This window comes from Ambystoma mexicanum, chromosome 11 (genome assembly GCF_040938575.1).
Source record: "Ambystoma mexicanum isolate Mex_15411 chromosome 11, UKY_AmexF1_1, whole genome shotgun sequence".
Taxonomy (NCBI): domain Eukaryota; kingdom Metazoa; phylum Chordata; class Amphibia; order Caudata; family Ambystomatidae; genus Ambystoma; species Ambystoma mexicanum.
In genome coordinates this window covers 918,524,948-918,543,732 of record NC_090934.1, presented here as the reverse complement: position 1 = coordinate 918,543,732, position 18,785 = coordinate 918,524,948, and the positions used below count along the sequence as shown (strand labels likewise).

The 18,785-nt window shown below is 44.0% G+C and overlaps 1 protein-coding gene and 1 non-coding gene across 3 annotated transcripts in view; one reads left to right on the top strand and one right to left on the bottom strand.

Moving 5' to 3' along the window:
* Positions 1-18,785, top strand: part of AP2A2 (adaptor related protein complex 2 subunit alpha 2) — a 1,261,084-nt gene that overhangs the window by 780,576 nt on the left and 461,723 nt on the right. The window lies entirely within an intron of this gene.
* LOC138505311 (U1 spliceosomal RNA) lies at positions 8,661-8,822 on the bottom strand. Its single transcript, XR_011280123.1, has one exon. It is a non-coding gene; the product is annotated as a U1 spliceosomal RNA (small nuclear RNA).

The following is an 18,785-nucleotide window of genomic DNA, read 5'->3' as shown; positions in this document are numbered from 1 at the left end:
TCCATCTGCCCTCCAACACGTCTTCCACAAAGAGAGGATCTTCTCTCGCAAGGTCGGGTTCTCCATCCAGAGGTCAAAACACTCAGCCTTCACGCATGGTTTCTGAGAGGCAGAGATATAAGGATTGGGACCTCCCGGACGAAGTAATGGAGATTTTGCTTTTAGCCAGAAGGCCAGCGACTAAATCTTTGTACTGGTGTCGTTGGAATAAATTCAGTAACTGGTGCAAAGACAAGAATGTGGACCCTTTTCATTGTGGCACTCCCATAGGGCTCGCTTTCCTGCTACATCTAACCAATCTAGGGCTCCAGATTGGAACAATAAAGGGATATTTGGCTGTGCTTTCGATTTTCAAGTGCTCCTCTGAGGAGGTCTCATATTTCAAGATCCCGTTGGTCATCCAGTTTCTAAAAGGGCTCACTGATGTGTTCCCACCAATACCATTTCATGTCCCAGCCTGGGATTTAAATCTTGTTTTAAAATGTCTAACGGGTATACCTTTCAAGCCTTTACATTCCTGCCCATGAATGCTCTTGATATTGAAAACTGCCTTTCTTGTAGCGCTAACATCAGCCCGCAGGTTAAGCGAGTTGCATGCTATTTTCATGTAAACCACCTTATACTACTTTTCATAAAGACAAGGTAATCCTTAAAGTTAAACCATCCTTCTTGCCGAAAAGCAGTTTCTGACTTTCACCTGTCGCAGAAAATAATACTTCCAACTTTCTACCCTCCACCTCATTTGGGTGGAGAGACTGCACAGGCTCGACCCAAAAAGGGCTCTGAGTTTTATATTACGAGAATGTCAAGAATACGTCCAGACGACCAGCCCTTTGTTGGTTATACTGGTCCCAAATTGGGATTAGGAGTCACGAAACAAACTATATCCCATTGGATTACTTTAGCCATTATTAAGTGTTACAGACTAGCAGGGAAAGATACACCGGAAGGACTTGGAGTTCATTCCACGAGGAGCATGTCTACTTCCGCGACTCTTCAGAGTGGAGTCCCAGTGGCTGACATCTGTTCAGCCGCAAACCTGGACTTGAATTTTCTAATTTGTTGAGCATTACTGCTTAGATACTTCATCCTCCCAAGAGGGTTTATTCGCAAAAGCAGTACTTCATTCTGTACATGGAAAAAGTTAAATAGTACTCCCACCTCCAAATTTCTTACTGCTTTGGGAGTCTATCATCGATGAGGAATACGTCGGAGGACACAATCCTTTCGAAGAACAAGTTACTTACCAACTGTAACGTTCTTTCAACTGTATGTTCCTCCCACGTATTCCTCATCTATGAAAATCTTATCTCCCAGCTTCACTGCTTCAGAAAAAAAAAAAAATCAGCAAAGGGCGCTGTGCACGAGGTCACCTGGACTTGAAAATTCAAGTCGAGGTTTGCGGCTGAACAGATGTCGGCCACTGTAATGCTTTCAGTTAATCTTTCTCAATGGTAATCTGTCATCAGAGCAGTTAGTAACCGGCTCTTGTGATGCTGAAAATGCTCTTTAAAGGGCAGGGCCTCTTTGTCCTACCACTTCTCTGTGTGTGTTTCCTATATGTTTTCTGCCACGGAGGTCCAGCCTGGACCTCTGCCAGTGCAGCTCTTCATTTTACCTTTTGATGAACAACACTACTGGGATACCCTTATGGCACCCATGGGTGGGGGTACACCTTTGTACCCCTTGTGTGTGTTTCTGGGCACCTGTGTGTTGCCCACATAGCTGGGTATAGGCTAGTGGCAGCTACATGCTGACTTTGACAGTGGTTCTGAGTGTTCTCCAATTTTGGGACACCCAGGCCCTGCCATAGGAATCGATGTATTCCTGAACAAAGGCAAGATGTCCACGGTAGCCTCTTACTTGCTATTGTCTTTACCCCTTGTTTCGCTAAGTCCTGGGAAGCCCTGGCTCTGTCCCCTTCCTCCTGACTGGCTGTTGGGTGGTGTTAGGACAGTTTTTTCTGAAGTTCAACTAAGGGCTTAGTAAAATCATTCAACTGAGACAGTACAAGACTCCACTCTTAGTATGAGGCTGTACCACCTTCGTTCATGGTATATGGTACAATGTAACACTGACACTATGTATTGTAAAAATAAAGGGTTTATTTTATTTACAAGCAGACCAAGAGATTCTTTGGTAAGTACTATCATAAAGCATTACGAACAGCAATCTCCCAAACGCGACTCATCAATGCGAAGTATTGCAAATTTACAATGGGACCAATTAAGTTATACTATAGGCAAATAACAATACCTGTTTTGTTATATGGAGCAGAAACAAAAAAATAGAAGCCCTATAGATACTGGACCAAAATCGAGAGCATGTACTGGAAGAAGTCCCTACAACTACCTATTTCAGAATCCATCGCAGTAGTCGGGCACGATTTGGGCCAGATACCACTCCATGCCATCTATAAATTGCAATTATGCTCGCTGTTTCGAAAATGTATAATGGCTGATGGGAAGAATGGTCTTTTAACACTGTTATCTAAGCTTCTGCAAACGTCAAACAATATTTTTGTTAGATTATGGAGAGCGAAAGGTCAGAAAATACTGCAGGATGTGGATATTACAATTGATTTGTTAATAACTAATCCGGACAAAGCGAAAAGAAAGCTTTGGAAGTATGACTGGAATAAGACCAGAGAGCAATGCATGCTGTATACAAATGTTAATGAGAATCCTTTGCAAGGAAAAAATATGGTTTAACAGCGGCATATTTGTTGAAAGCCCCTAATCCACAGCATTGTGCAGACTTTTTGCGCTTTCTACTCAATCTTTGGCCAACATAGGATATCATGTGCAAATGGAACAAACTATCCCAATTGGATGTAATTGTCACTTTTGTAATCAAGGGCATGAAACCTTAAGACACATGATAGTAGACTGCCATGAATTGCTATCACAATGAATCATTTATTTCAAACATCCTTTCGGAGAATATAGGGATTTGACACATAAAGGCTTATGGGAAGCCCTGTACCATACAGAATCTAAAACAGTTAGATATGCCATCATAAATTATCTCCAAAAACTCAAATTAAAGGGACAAGATCAATAAGTCTATCAATCTTAAAGATTTATTGTTTATACTGCGTAGAAATATTAGACATGATAAATATGAGAATTTGGCAAAGGAGATGTTAAATATGAGGACATTTAAATGTTGTGAGATAGTAAGTATATATTTAATGCATAAAATTATGATTTCGGTATAATGTTAATATACATCTGCGAATGTGATTTTAGTTTGAATTTTATAAATCATGATGCGAGTTATATTGTATCGTTTTAAATGTTTGTATTTGTTTTATTTTTTATAATACTATACCTATGTAATTTGTTGTTATATTATGTGTACATTTCTTTTTATCAATTTTGAAAGGTTGAGATTGCACTCAGCCAAATCAATAAAAACCAAAAATAAAGCATATGAACACATAAAAAAACCAATATGCATTAAATGCACGGATCAAAGCATAGACCTTATTTAGAGAACTAACAGTAGTCTAGTTAAGTCAAACCTTTATAAACACTTCCAGAAAAGGTTGCACCTATTTTTGGGGAGTAAAAACCAATTGTTACTTTTGGATTACCTTCAGTAATACAAGGGTAGTAGACCCTAACAGTTGTACCGTGATGCTCAGCAATGAAATCAACTGGACAATATACTTTTCAGAAAAGTGGGACATTTATTTCAGGAACAGTAAAAACATATAACTACATTTGTGATAACACACAGTTATACTAGGTGAGTAAAACCTAAGGGTGTAATATACTATTAAAGGTGCTTTTAGTGATCATTGACAGTGTTATGCTAGGCACAGAGAATGACTTCAACGACAATGAAAAGAACACTTACCAGGCTGGTATGTTCATGTGTGAAGTCACCGTGCCCCGTAGCAAGGACCACCATGGACGACGACGAAAACCTTTACAACGGTTTACCCCACAAGCTGATAAAATTAAAGTTAGTGCAGTGAATCAGTGCGAAGGGTGTGATTTTCCCTACAATAGGGAGAATCTATTGTACTGATATCCTGCTTGTTCTGCTGAGTGGGTGGTTCTAAACTGGTTCTTCTCGCCTACAAGAAGAGGACTACGTTACTGACCTAATCACATAAACAATAACTCCCTAAACAACACTGAAGAGAAGGTTCTCCTACCTTAATATGAATGGACTGGATGTTGAAGGACTGAAAGGATGAATGACACCAAACAACGAAGCGGGAAGGAAGGTTAGTGAGGTATTAAACCCGAGCGGCACGAGGGACGCACTAGTGTCAGGCTGGTGCACAAAAAGCAGTAAAACATCCATGGTCCAGTGCACTGTTGAAAAGGAGGAAGCTGAAACAAGAAACAGTTTGAGAGTTCCAAGGGTCCAAGTGATTAGGTTTAGTAGTTGCTGTACAGATGAGAATGAGATACTTAAGGTGAGTCCAGCGCTTCAATCCACATAGACTGCAAAGTGAATAAAGAGCAAGGTCTGTTATCAGCGACCTCGATTACTGAAGACTGAATGTTAATGTTGCAGGAACCCGAAAATCACTCACCAATGACATACGCTTGTGGAAAGCTGGAGATAGCCACAGGCTCGATATAGCTGTAGTACACAGGCAGCAGGAAAACCGCCATGAATGGAACATTGGAGGGGGTCCTGAACATGTTGCAGCTGAGGTAGAGCTGACGTGAAGAAAACTGCTGTGGTTGACAAGCGGCTGATGAACGGATCACGGAGTAGTGCCAAGATTCCGTGAGGCAGCTGCTCGTCAAGAGGAGACGGACGGAACAGGAGCTGGGATGAGCCGCGGGATCCGTGAAACAGCAGCGGACCTGCAGGAGACTGCTGTGCAGAGCTGCGGATCCATGACCGCAGCAGAGAGGCATCTGCTTGTGATGCACATGGAAAGCCGCGCTTCATGCTGCGACTGCAACCTGAGAGTATGTGGAGGAATTCCAAAACGTGGCAAGCCGGTAGGTACGACACCAGGATAACGAAGACTGAACAGTTGGAACAAAAACGAACAAGCCTCTAGATGATCAAACCCTAATCAGAAGTACTGGATGCTTTCCCAATTGTGCTTAAATGGAGACAGTCATGCCCCCAAAAACATGTGACACAAAAAACCCAGCAATGTGCTTGCGTGGAAACTAGCGCCGTTGCCATGGGAACCTCCCAGTAATTCTGTAACGAGAAAATAAGGGTCTGGCAGCCGTTCAGTTTAAACATGGTTTTGCAACCAGAACAGTCCTAGTCTTCCTGACATAAGAATGCCTAGAAGCAGATTGAAACCGTCTGGCAGGCATGACACACAGATTGAGATAGGTAATACCTCTTGTAACTTATTTTATGATGGCACACAGCTAACCCATGGTAAGTAAAACCTATACACTTTTTAAAGGAGGTATCAGCAACTTAAAAGCAGATGTAAACCTAAGACTCTTGTGTCTGTCTAAAACAGACCAGGGAATGCAAAACCCAATGTTGCTCTTTATGAATGACGCTGGGTTATTCTAGGTGGGTAAAACTCAAGGCAGACTTATTCTGGACAGGCTAACAGCAAGTCAGCGGAAGCAAGACCAAGTTGGGGACACTCGTGCATTTATCTTAACAGGAATAGTGAAGTGGAACCAACAACATTACTTTTGGGAAGAGGCATAACCGAATCACAGTTGAGTAATATAACTTTACATATACTTTCTGTTATAATGACGAAACAGTATCTAAGGAAAGAAAGATGTTAAATATACTTTTCGGAATGGAAGAATATTTGTAAGGTAAGTAGTACATTTTGGAACTGTTCACTCTGTTACAGTTACCAACCAACTTCTTTTACAAGTCTTTCCGCATATTACTGAAAACTTGGCTCTTCCCCTAAAAACCAACCCTGTGCTGAATCTAACTCAAACTGAATAACAGCATCGCAAAGACACCAACCCCAACAAATTACTAGATCTTGAATAACAATAAGACAAATAACAATACAACATCCAAGCGAGACATCGACAACTAATAACCGCAAATGTAAACTAAAAGGACCAACAAAATAGAATGAGGAAATTAGATCAATGCAGTGAAATGGATAAAAAAAATATCGTACGAAAACAGTAATTGCGGTTTCAATTAATGAAATAGGTGTAATGATTGCAATGGACAAATGAACAAAATGAATGAAATGAATAAAGAGAAGAGATGGAAAGATGAATACAGGAGACAGGAAGTACACAGACAGATGACATGGAATGTATGAGTGCATGGCATAAATGGAAAGTACAGAATAGACGATTCAAGTACATCAGACGGGTGCAGTGCATGAAACAGATAGAGAACACGGAACGGATCCTGTGCGTATGGCAAGTGACATGGCCTGTACCGATAATGCATGATGAATGAACGAAGTGAGTAGAGCGGACGAAATCGGTAGAATGGTTGAAGCGTGTAGAGCGGATGAGTGTGTAGAGCGGATGAGGGTGTAGAGCGGATGAGGGTGTAGAGCGGATGAGGGTGTAGATCGGATGAGTGTGTAGATCGGATGGGTGCTTAGAGCGGACAATTGCGTAGAGCAGATGAGTGTATAGAGCGGATGAGTGCGTAAGAGTGAAGAACTGTGTAGAGCAGATGGGTGCGTGGAGCGGATGGGTGCGCAATAGCGGACGGGTGTATGGAACGGATGGGTGCGTGATAGCGGACGGGTGCGCAGAACGGATGGGTGTGCAGAGCAGACGAATATATAAGAACGGAGGAGGGCGTAAGAGCGGAGTAGCGCTTAAGAGCAGATGGTTGCGTTGAGCAAATGGGTAGGTTGAGCAGTGAGTGAGTAGAGCGGGTGAGTGCGCAGATAAAACAAGTGCTTGGAACGGACGAGTGCCTAGAGCAGAAGATTGTGTGAATGATGGAACAGGGAAGTATATGGATGGAACAGATGACGGATGTGGATGGAACGGATGACGGATGTGGATGGAACGGATGACGGATGTGGATGGAACGGATGACGTATGTGGATGGAACGGGTGAAGTATGTGGAAGGTACTGGTAAAATATGTGAAAGGTACGGGTGAAATATGTGGGTGCAGTGCATAAATCAACTTGGAATACACTGACCGGATCGGAGTACATGGAACAGATCAGAGTGCATGGAACGAATTTGAGAGCATGGAACCGGTTGGAGTGTCTAGGATTGGAGTGCATGGAACGGATTGCAGTCCATGGAACAGATTGGAGCACATAGAAGTACGCAACATACATGGAATGGTTTAGAGTGCATAGAATGTTTGAAAGAGCATGTAAACCATCATATCACATCACCACGCTTACTCTCTTCTCTACACCATCACTCAACTAGAACACAGAGAAACTATGACACCATTCGGTATAGCTGTTCTCATACCAACATCCGCCTCATACTCCACATCACTCTAAACACCGCTGGTTACACACACTCCAGCCAGGCGTTCTCCTCAGGCCTAACACAGCCAGAATCGGTCTGGATAAACCTACCAGAACAAACACATACTCCTGATCTCCCAACCACCACACCTAATGCTAAGAAGCAACTATTACACGAATGCCACACCAGCTGCGCACATATACAGTGCTCACACGCACCTTTGACTCTCTCTACTCTTCTCTACTGACTTGAACTTTGGTTCCCGAGGGCGTTCAACCTACCAGCGCCTTGAGACTATATAAATGCAAAGTAACATAACATGTAACTTTTTAACACTTGTTATTCTTTTCAAGGCAGAACCCTTTTCCTATCCAATCCTTACCTTATTCTATAGCATGAGTTCAATCGGAGGCAGTAGAGCAGGCTTGTCCAACCTTTTTGAATGTGGGGCCGAAGCATTAACTTTGTCACCGAGTGGGCCGGCGAGCCAAAAGTCAACAACCTCACCCAAAGTAGTATATTAAAAAGCAATATTGTGTGACCTTTGACACAATAGCATCACAGGCAGTGATAGCCATGCAGTCCCAAAGATAGCTTTTGGTGTCATGAGCAGTGATCAAAGGTTTGTTGCTTGTGATTTCTTTCAGTGTCTGTTAAGATTTTTCTGAAATAGTGGGGGCTACCGAGCATAGCTACAAGGTTCTAGGAGGGGGTTTTGGGGGGGGGTTCTCCCCCACAAGAATTTTCTTTCAAATATGGGGTTGAAATGGTGCATTTTACAGCAGAAAAGGTGACCAAAAAGCCATAAATTTACAATCAGTTCTAAAGGGGAACATGAAAATTTCATGTCACCAACAGCAGAAAAGAACATTTTACAACACAACACATTTTAATGATCAATGTGTCCACAGTGTAAGACAGCACTGTCACTGATGTAACACATTGTCATGCTGGTTGAACCCAAAATATGCCCCTGTAGCAACATGTCTATGCTGGCTGTTCCCAATTTAGGCCAGCATTGTCCTGTACAAAGCATGATTGATGCCGCCTGAACATGTGCAGTGTGCCCAATACATATGGCAGCTTATCTCTGTAATACACATTACTTCTGTGGTAATGAAAGAAGCATAATTCAATTCAACAGATAAAATGTGGAAAAGTGATCACCCAAAGGTGAACCTAATTGAAGAAACGCAATGTGAGCGCAATCTTAAAGTATGCAACCTAGCAGGCCTAGTGCACACTTTACCTTTTCTTTCACCAATAAATCAGGGGGAGAGCGCGAACGCAGTCCCCAACTACCGGAAATAATGCAGTCGTGTATCCCGCATTTAGTAACATAGCAGGGGTCAGCAAATCCGATGTGCAATGGGTAAGCCTCACCCTGGGAGATCTGCCCTTGAGATCAGATTCTCCCCTGCCAGCTAAGTACGAGTTGCATGCAAGAGGGCATGGGTTGGGTCAGTTCTGGGAAGCCCCGCTAAGTGAGGGTGAGAAGGCAGGCCCTGACCCAGCCCCAACCCCCCACACCGCTGGAAGCTCTGAGCATCTGCAGAGCTGCCTGTCCCTCGTGTAGAGGGAAGCTCCAGCAGGCAGAGCCCAGCAGAAGAGCAGATTGTAGCGCAGTTCCTTTCTCCCATCAGGCCCTGCTCAGCCCGAGATTTGTATAAAAAGCAGGATGGCTTGAACAGGCCTGTTGCAGTCTGCCCACTGGCCTGTCGGCCCGACACGAGCCCATGGCCCTCCTGAGCGGAGCTGCTCGGCGCTGACCCCATTGACCCCATCATAATCATCCTGGACCTCGACGCTCCACCACCCCTGAACCTCAGAGTTCTGCTCAATGACAATGCTGAAGCTTTGACATCTTTGCCATAACCATATGCTGTGTTGTGTCAGCCGAGATTGCACAGCGCCAAAGGCAAGTATTCCCTTGTCTGGGCCCTGAGGTCACTGAGTCTTCCAGTGCCATCCACTTGGCACTGCCTACTGTTCCCAGCGTTTTCTACCCGCAAATCAGCACCACTGCTAAACAGAACTGCATCATTGGGGCCCATTGCTGCTGCTCTCCGACTTGACCCCAGCCCAGCGCAAAGGCACCCATGCTTCTGGTCTGATGCTGAAATGCCTGGCTCTGCTGAGATCCAAAAGACAAGAACTAAGGTATTTTATGAACATAGTACATTGTTTTTTGTGTTGCAACTGTATCAGCTCACACCTCTCCTGAAGGGTTATAGGCTGCCCTCAGACTGCACTACCAAAAGAGTGAAAATAAGTTATACCTGTTGGGCTTGCCTGTTTCACTTTTATGATTGGGATCACTGCTGCATGGGTATCAAGCACGTTATAAATAACCTATCATATCAGATCCTATCATAGATCACAGATCAAGATCATAAGCAACTTCCAGAAACCTTGGCAGGTGGTCCACTGAGGCCCATTTGCAGGTTGCAGTGTGTTATTGGGGCACTACTAGGGTAACATATTGTGCTGTACATGTGGTATTCGCTTTGATACCCCACTGGCCACATCTATAATGTCCAATGTAGTTGGTATAATGCATGGACATTTTCATCAATCCGCACTGTGCTTAGAGGTAAACGTAACTGAGCTCCCGCTGTTGTTTGTCTCGAGACGAGGAAAAAAAGCACTGCAAAGGTTACGTTTCTCAGCTGATAAAGATTCATCTTCGGTGATATTCGCAATTCACAAGAACGATTTTTGGGGCAGACAGGCTGTGTCGCCGCAACCCCTGCTAAACATATGTCCAGAGATGACAAACCTTGAAAGTAACTCCGCACAATGGCCCTCTGAGCAGTGGCCCACGTGCTAATCAGGGGTTCAGGAATCCACTGTGCTGCCCACGCCGAGAGGAACTCCTGCACAGCACCTGTCCACATAATCCTTCGCCCCGGGCCAGCACTCTCTTCTCCTCACCACCTCCTCCCTTCATCTCGGCTGGCCTTTTGTCCCTCGGAGCACCATGCAAGAGAGGAACGGGCATGTCTGTGCCGGAGCCCGTTCCTCTCTTGCATGGTGGGTCCTACTTGCCTGAAATGGGATATTTAAATGGAAAGTAATTGCTACTATATTAATCCCATTGTTCATAGTTTGTGGGAGTACTGGGCAATTATATGGACCCGCGCTCACTGAAAATGAATGGTATTCCCGAGGTACCCCTCACTATGTCGTGATACAAATTAGTCTCTCCTTCCTCCATCATCAAGTCCCAAGATCTTCTTGACTAATTTATTTATTTCTGCAATGCAATGTTTGTCGGATATCCGACAAACAGTTTTGCGCACAGTGTAAGAGGATTCAATTCAGCACTACAGCTAAGTTAACGCCTAGTCTAGAATACTGAATGAAAACCCTTATTGATATATCTTTATGTCCAGTTCATGCGTTCTGGATGACTACCCCTATATAACACCCCTCTCTTGGAATCCCCCTGACCCCACTGAGCCAAGAAGTAGTTCTGTTTTGCAAGTTTAAAAGGTTTATTTGATAATTTAAAATATATATATATATCACACTTTATAATAAGTTAATAATTGAATAGCACACTTAATCTGATATGATAAAGATCAACAACGGAGAATCTGGCACTAGCACACTTCTTTATAATTACTAAGGAGTTGAGATGAAATGGATAAGGTAGCACACTGGTAAATAGGTACAGAAGTATAATGTGGTAGAAAATGCTTTATGTAAGCTCAGGTGGATGCAATATTCAATGAATGCAGTACAGAAAATACTCAATATGATTTCAACCAAACAATGTAATCACTTTTCTCTGGCAATCCCTTCCCCCCCTTGATGCAAGGCAAGGAAATGGAAGGAAAACACACAGTTCTCAGAAATGCAATCAATGTAAATCAGTTCACCCCGGCAAGCTTAGGCAACAGAAGTTTAAAAACACAGGCCCAAATTGCTTTGATATGTGCTAGCAATGGATGAGAAATATGCTGGAAATTCTTTTAATTCCCTTTCAGAGGTTCAGGGTGAGTGGTATCTAGTTAATATTAGTCCAGGCTCACACTAGCAATGATGCAGGGATAGTTAGCAGGTTAAACGAATTTCTGGCAAATGGAAGGCAAGCAGCAGCTGATTTTACATGTGGAGAAATTTGCAAATCGCGGCAAAATTCGCGGATGCGCCGAGCGCTATTACAGAGGAACCACAAGGACTATCTCTATCGTTTTGGGGTCCTAGGAAAGCCTAGGATCTCATCTTCAAAATGAAAGTTACTGCAAGTCTCTAGCACAAACGGTTGCGGAGATATGAGCGATTTTGTGAAGGTCGTTTTTCAGATTTGAAATTTTAAAGTTCAAAAAGACAAGTGCAGCTTGCAGCTAAAATGACAAGTGACAGCTTTACAAATGACAGGTGACAGTTAGGAGGCAGTTCTACTTAGATTAAATAGATTGAATTATATTATTTTAACTAGGAGATTGGTTCTGCACAGTTTTCTAGGTACTCACACTATATTCTTGAGTGAAATGGGCCTCGCCATGGATCTGGTCAGGTTTTAAACTCGCCTCTGGTCTCTGCACTTCACAGTGATCTGGGTCAGCTCTCTCTGGTTCTCTGGTCTGGGTCTCTAGTTCTGGATAGATTGAAGTCTCTAGTTTGGCTCTCTGGTGGTTTGATGGAGGTAAAGTATGGATTTTTCCGGCAGAGCGTCCCGCTGCAGATGGAATTGAAGGTCCCTATCTGTCCTGTCTCTCTACTTTTATGTGTTTAGAATGTGGGTGTGTTCTTGCATCACTGACCCTACCTCTCTCTCAGCTTCTAATTGGTCAAACTTCCATTTATCATTTGATTGGGGGAGCTAGGTTGGGTCAGAGTGATGTCATTTTACAGCCTGCAGAAAGTCCACTCCTCCTGTCAACTTACACACAAATCTAGATTTGAAACAAATACATATTTGCAGAGGTAGATATTGTTTTAAAATCATATGCACCCATCATGCATTACTGGAGGTATCCCCTGTTCAAACTCTGCTCTTCCTGGGAGCTTGCATTCAGAAATGGCACATATTTCACTTTTTAATTGATTTTTCAATTTCTGACATTGACCCAACTTTACATACATGTGCGCAGGGAGTATGGACATTAACTGATGAAGTTTCAGATTTTTAACATGCATACATTTAGAGTTATATCCACTTTTCCGCTGACACCCCCCTGAACATACCACCGGTTCTAAAAACCTCTTAAACTGTGGGCAGAAAAATCACAAGAATTATGGTATCATTTATAAAATTTTCACATGTCCGCTCTATGAGTTATTCATCTTTTTAAAGTTATGTTCTGGCTCCAAAGGGGTGTGGTTTACCCTCAGCACAAGGTTGAATTTCTGGTTTTTCCAGTTCTGCCAAGCCAGCTTGCTCTCACAGGCAGTGCCCCTCCCCTTTCCTCAGGAGGAAGCCACTTTTTACGACCATTTACGACTCCTGCCAATAAAACCTTTGCCTGAGCCAGGACAGGGCTTTGTTCACTTTCCTGCAGAGCACAGGTAATTCAATTATCAGATAGATGGCATATCCTTAGTGTGAGCAGCAAAAGGGCAGCTAGGCCTGGGAACACAGCTGTGACTCAAGTTTCACTCCTGATGGGGGTAGTTGCCAGGCAGAATTCAGTTCCTTAAGCCAGGTTTCAGATAAACTGTCACTTTTTGTTCCCCAGCTCCTGCATTCAAATAAAACTAAACATTTTTACATATGCAGCTAGAATGCTGATTCTAAGTGCAAAACTATGACATTTCAACAGTTACAAAGGCATGTGACACCAAACATAGGTCAATCATTTAATCTAAACATTTTCGATTTTAGTGTCTTTAAATCCAGTGCAACTTAAACTGCTGACTCCATAGCTCAGCCAGTTTTGTTATAAGCATTGTTCTGGGCTCTTCATTTCCCAGATTTTGTAGGCACACAAAACTCCATTCTACCAAATGTCTGCTGGTGTTCAGTGAATATTTTGCACATATTGCAATGTTTGAAATAGGCACTTTGGCTTGCCTTCAGAGAAACACAGGGTGGTTTTAAACTGCCGGCTTTTGGATAGTGGTGAGTACTGGTACTGCACCCATTTTTGAGATTTAAGAAATGAATTCCCCACCATTCTAGGTTGCATTTGGCAATCAGCATTGCCATTCCCAATGGTTTCAGACTACTGTGCGGGTAGTCCAATGGTGGTTTTAGGCAGTGTCCTTCTGTGCCCATAACATCGGCAAAAATGGGTGGCAGCCTATTCTTCCTGCATTTCCCTGTGCATTTTCTGGGAAGCTCTGGCCATCATGATGTTTTCCTTGTCAGTACTGCACAGTTTTGAGGTACGGCTCGGATGCATGGGTAAATACATCCCACAACAGGCACGTTTAAAAAAAAAAAAAAAAGTTTTTTTTAACTCAAGAGTTGTCCAACATACAGCCTCGCAGGCCACATAAAATGGCTTGGCGGGCCGGATTGTGGCCCGCGGGCCGTATGTTGGCCAACCTTGCAGTAGAGGGACCCTAGTGGTCTAGGTGCCAGCTGTAGGCAGGTTGAGATAGGGTTCAGTTGCAAGCACAGTCAGAGTTCCAGAGGAAGACTGTCAAACAAGTAAGTATTATCTTTACTTTAAAGTTAGATGAGGGGCCAAGAACTTCAGAGAAGACCTCCTAGGGGGATTCCGCAGTGGGCCTGGGTGAACTGGATGAGTGGCCTGCCAATCAGAGAAAACACCCCAAAGCTATACAGAAATCATAAAGGCTTAAGGTAGGTAAAATATCCCAGCCAACACTGTGCCTCAGCACAGAAAAAGAGCTGCAGCAGGAATATGTTAGGCTCTGCAGCGAAAGACCCAGTCGATGGATTCCTTTGTCAAGAAGACGGAAGACAGTACTTTGGAATTACTTTTGCAGCAGGGATCACAGGAGCATTCTCCAGGCAAGAGTTTCCTCGTGGCTGGATGCAGCTTTGTGGATTTGGCACCTTTTCAGGGGCACAGAAGAAGACAGAATATCGCTGGTCGGATTCTCGTTGTTTGCAATGTCCAGCATTCTGGCGAGCGGACTTTTCCAACCTGAATCGTGCCTCTAGAGATCCATCAGAATGCCCACAAAGTTTCACCGAGATTTGGAATTCGTAAGACCGTGTACCGCGCAATGGCTTGAGGTCCCAGTGTACTTGGATATTGCAGCTCGCAAGGTCGCAGCATAATAATAATAATTTTGCATTTATATAGTGCTACGAACACTCGGGTATCTGAGCGCTGCCTATTATTACCCACGGTGTGTGGTGCTCATTTATCGACCTCGGAAGGATGAAAGACTGAGTTTGGCCCTGCCGGGATTCAAACCTGCGTTAGCGGGCTCTGCATGATGTCAAAGCGAGCGCTCTACTCGCTGTGCCACTTGACCAGCATGGCGTGGGATGGCTCGGAATGCAGGTCTTCTTGAGTCTAGTGGGTCTCACCAGGCTCTGGGTTGAGGTTGTCGTTTTGATGTCCCCTGGTCGATTGGCAGGAAGGGCTACAGCAGGCTCCAGTTACACAGCAGGCTCCCGAGTAGCTGGAAATCATCTGAGCTGCGGTTTCTTCATCTTCCTCTTTGGTTTGGGTTCCAGTGATAGACTACCTCTTCAGCTTCCAGGATCGGACTTTTATGCAGGAACCCAGCCAATCAAACAGCCTTGCAGCATTCAAACTTGGGCGGGTTGGCAATCCTTTCAGGGTAGCCAGCCTCCCAGTTTGAACTGGATTCTCACACTTAGGCTGGAAGTTAAAGGACTGCAGAGTTTTGGACTCCTCCCTCGCTTCCTGCCTTCACAGACACTCTGGAGCTTGTGCGGGGAATCCACAGAATTGCCGCTGAAGATAAAGTTAACACAAAGGAATTTCCCGCCCTGGATTTCAGGGCAAGGAATGCTAAATGGCAAAAAAAGAAGACTGGGCCTTTTTGATAACATGAGCACCCATGGGTGCCTTTACCGGGGCTGTGGAAACAGCCTGTGTCAAAGGTTCACCGAATTAATAAAAAGGTTCACTGCCACCAGCCATTAAAGGTAAGTTTGTCCGTGTAACATAAATGTTACATTGAAAATGTGAAAGGGGATACTCACTATCTCCCCAGTACTCCACATAAGGTGAGGGGTGCTGGTCTCACCTGATAAAATCTAAAAGGGATCCAAACAGCCTTTCTAACCTTGTGAACTGTAGTTCTCACAAGGTTAGCCAGAGAAAGATAAAAGAGGAGCCCCTAGGGCAACCCAGCAACAATAGACACTTATTGCCAACATGTTGTCAAAGAGAATAACTTTTAAAAGACACTATGGAGAGTTTTAAAAATGACACTCATAAAAAGAGTAAACGATTCTGTGAGTGTGGAAAAAGGTTCCCACTCGAGGTATTAGGAAAAATAATCCACCAGTAAAAGCAAAAGGTTCTGAGGTTGACCCAGGTCAGGAAGATGTATCATTGCTATGAAAATCTTACAGAACAGGTGGAAAATCCATATATGGCTCTGGGGCTGCCTCCTGAGAGGCTGGCTGGAGCCTTCCAAGGGCTGTGTTGTGGGTACACCCTTGGGGTGGGACCTGTATGAATGGAGTATGAAGTCAACTGACATTCTGTGTTGGCCAGGGACTTGACTAATCCAGCCGTAACCTCCATAATGTGGCGCAGTGGCTATTGTTGGCCTTCCTCTTGGTTTCTCTAAACAAAAAAAGACCCCCGAAACAAAGTGGATGAGAATAGGACTTTAAAAAATACAATTGTACCACAATGGTACCAATAAAGTGCATTTGGTTACTAATGTGGTAAATCGGCTTGGACCCCTGGTGAAGTCAAAACTAAATTACAGCTGCATCCTGCTTGCTCATTAAAACCAATGTAGGGTCATATGATCGGTCTAGGGCCATAGTGGGTGTCCTCAAAAGCACCACTGTTCCAGGAGCCATGTGAACTTACTTGGAAGTCCCACTGTCCACAAAGATAGGTTTGAGATCCTGGAAAACCCAACGGAGAGCATTGTAGAGGGTAGGGAGTCTAAGGAACTCATGGTCGCAACAGTAAACAGGCTGTTTATTAAACTGTATGAATGGGTGAGAAAAACGCCTAATCTAAACCTAAATCTAAGATGGGAGCAAGCTACGACCATCAAATAATAAGGCAGTCCCAGTGGCGTCTTGTCAAAATAAAGGGCCTATACTAAAAAAAAATCTATTGCCAATCCTTACGCTAAGTTACAAAGAGTGTGGGATAATGTTCACAAGAAAAGAAAGAAGTGTTCACAAATATATCAGGATGTTACAGCCGGGGTCTCCCTTGCTCACAATTTTAGCATGCGAGAAGGTGGGACTCTTCAGCACAGCACACTCCTGGGCCTCCCCGGCATGATGTTACAGTTCCTTTCAGTGCTATCAGGACCTTTGTGGTTAAGTTTCTTTCTACGGTCTCTTGCCTCAGGGGGCCTAATGTATCCAAAATAACAAAACAAAGTTCGTTTCTTTATGCACGTTGGGTGATCACTCTTCACCCGGGGATCCCCTCTTCCGGGCTCAGGTCCTTCTGCAATGTTAGGCTCCCTCCATTGGGTTCACTACAGCCTTGTCTCAGATTCTTTCACTTGTATTCACGAGTCTCAATGTCTTTTTAAACAGTGTTTCACTGCGGACATGCCTCAGCCGGGTTCACTCTTGTCACCACAATGATAACAGGATAATTGTACCTCACCCCGTTCAGTAGGGATCCCTCAGCCGGGTTCACATTTGCCACAAATATAGTTCATCTTGCTTTACACAATGTGTGATTTGTTCCCCTTCGCTTTCCTCTGGGTTACGGGTCAAAGACTTTCGAGTGTACAAGGGGGTTTAATCGACGATTTTATGACAACTTTGACAATATGCGTCGGCCCTCCTAGGGCTTTCTGGTATCGGTAGTTTCAACAATAAGGGGACCGGTCAAAGTCTTGAGAATGAGTGCCCAAGTGGCGCCAGACCACTCTGCACCTGGTCTCCCCCTGGGTTTTGAAAACAGTTCTGTAACAGTCTTTTGTTCCTTGATTAACATTACCTTGCCACTTGCATCCTTCGTTCAATCAGTTCCTTTAGTATCGGTTCTCCCTCCGACTCACCATCTGTGATGAACCGCTTGGTATTTCTTGTCTCTGGAGTAGAGGGCAGTTGCATGGTAGCAAGCATTCCTCCCTGACTTGGTTATCATTGTAGGAGGGTTCCATGCACCCATTGACACCTGGTACGCTACAAACTGGCTGGTGTTCCCAGCCTTGTCATTCCTTTCTCGGGGGGCTTTGCGGTTCTGGGTCGATGAGGACAAGGGCACTTCCCTCCCGGACGTCCAGTTGGTTCTTGCCACCTTTCTTCTCTTGAATTGCTGTGTTGGAACAGATACCTCGTCATACGGTCTGCCTTGCTCAAAGTGTGCTTTCGTGCTCTGCCTTTTATCCCTGTGGGGAAGGGAAAGGGCAGTCCGGTGTGCATAGTTATCGTCAATTGCCTGACTCTGTCTGACCCTTGTGTTGGGACATGTCGGGTAAACCGCACAGGTGTATGTCTGTTTTTTGTCACAGTGTAGGAAAGTGTTTGTGTTGGAAAAGGAGGGGGGAGTAGAACTGCATATCCTATGGGATAGGATGGGGAAAAGGTGTTAAAGAGCAGCAGGTACCGCATTTTGCCCGTCGGTGTCCCACTTCAACTCCCTGAGGACCCCTCATCTAGTTGATCCTCCCGCACTGGTCCACCCCCAGGAACTGGATCCAATAACGATGGCCGTTTCCTGGCCACCTGGATGACAGATCCCCATGGACTAGTCAGGGTGACACCTTCAGGTTTCTCACAGGAGAGAAATCTTTTGAAAGTTATGGAAGTCTCAAATTACTTTGGGAATGAACAGATGGATCCGAATGGCAGCCTTGTCCTTATAAAAACAGAATATGGTTTATAATGATTTACTCATCGAACAAGAGTATAAAAAAGTAAAGCTAGTCTTACCATAGACCAAACAAGAAAGGAAAAAAAAAGGTATCACACAGACATTGAGTGTGGATGACGCACTGGTTGGAATGGATTGTAACTGAAAAGATTGTTTTAATTGTTACTGATGCAAATGAGCATTCATCCAACATGCAAAAGCTTTAAATCACATTTGTAAAGAAATATTTTCTTTTTTTTTTGTTGCTGTTTTCCCATCTCTTTCAGTGCGACATAAATCATATCTATTTACTGTCTGATCCTGAGCTTATTTTGGTGTTGAAGTTCTCTTCAGTCTGGCTCACTAAAGTAACTTATTATGTTTTGGTGGCAGTGGTTAGTTTCCTAAGCTACTGTTGCAAAGTGAGTGACCAGGCGCATCAAGAACCGATACAGTGAGGTTTATTGGAAAGTGTCTGATAC